At 30.8% G+C, this 1,373-nt stretch overlaps 1 pseudogene; it reads left to right on the top strand.

The window, feature by feature from the left end:
* The first annotated feature begins 798 nt into the window (after positions 1 to 798).
* Positions 799 to 1,373, top strand: part of LOC111408342 — a 6,608-nt pseudogene continuing 6,033 nt past the window's right edge.

Below are 1,373 nucleotides of genomic sequence, written 5' to 3'. Positions count from 1 at the left end.
TCTTGGAAACCATGCTATTTAACAGTGTGTGGATCTATACCATTATCTGCTACCTTTTATACATTGAAAATATTCTGTGTAGATGAAGAAAAAATATTGTACTTTTTTCATTCTTTTCGAACACAAGAACGACGTAGTACATCAGTTTGGATATCTCATTTCATGAGAGAAGTATAAAACACCCGATAGCCAATCCAATCGATCAGGACTAGGATCAGAACCTGAAGCTTCAAGCCCAATTTATTTAAAGACTGCAATCTGCATTATACTAAGAGGTCAAGAAATTAAAACTATAGAATTTCTGAGTTACTAAAACAATTATAAACTCCAAGCACAGGAAAGGTTCTGTTCAAAAACTTGAAGCAGCATTGAGAATTAACAATTTGCTTACAGAGAGAATTTGCGAGCTCCATTGCCTCGACTTTCCATCCCACAAAACCAATTCCTTCAACTAGTAGAACGTATGAAGTTTCATTTGGCCAGTTCTCACCAGCATTCCAATACCATCATCAATTCTATGAACTTTGCATAAACCCAGAAGCATAATGTTGTGATGTACAAATAGCACAATCGTTTAATAGGAAAAATGCTTATTATACATTATCATTGACAAAATCTTTTACAGATTGATGATCTGTCAAAAAGAAAGTGGAAGAATTTTATTTTATTTGATTGATGAGATTTTGACTCAATCAAATCTCGTCACATTATATGTTAGTAAACAACTCTATAAATTGTGATGTACATGTAGCACAATCGATTTAATAGCCTAATCCAGCATCCCATCTTTGCACAAACATGATACAAGTGATTTCATCTGGGTCAATCCTTATATCTATCATATCTAATTTTAATTCCTACAAAACAAGGGCAAATGTCACAACATATGTGATAATCATTAATGTGAATATGTTATTTATCTCACTGAGGATGAGGCCAGGTGATGTGGCAAGAGATGATGATGAAATAATAATGCCAATTAAATGTGTAGATATAAACTCGCCTTATTGAACTTCTTTTTAATGCCACGTCGTTGGAGATAATAATTATATGCAAGGTTCTAAAATGTGTAACGTGTAGCAATGCATTTAGGTCGAATATCAAGCATTACAATTTAAAAGCATATGCGAAGTATATATGTAATTACATGTTTTTCAATTTCTAATATTATTTTGAGTATTCTAAACTAATAAATAAATAAAATAACGCGGTACTTTATACATATTTTTCAAATTTTAAAATAAATAAATAAAATAGACAAGTCCTACTTAACAGATTTATATAAACCTCATATACACTTTTGAAGTTTCTAACAAAACGATAAGTCTCAAAATCATAATTACATAATATAGATAGCAACATAACCTAAATCT

Source organism: Olea europaea, chromosome 13 (assembly GCF_002742605.1).
Source record: "Olea europaea var. sylvestris chromosome 13, O_europaea_v1, whole genome shotgun sequence".
Lineage (NCBI taxonomy): Eukaryota > Viridiplantae > Streptophyta > Magnoliopsida > Lamiales > Oleaceae > Olea > Olea europaea.
The sequence above is the reverse complement of the archived record's forward strand: the minus strand, read 5'-3'. Positions and strand labels throughout refer to the sequence as shown.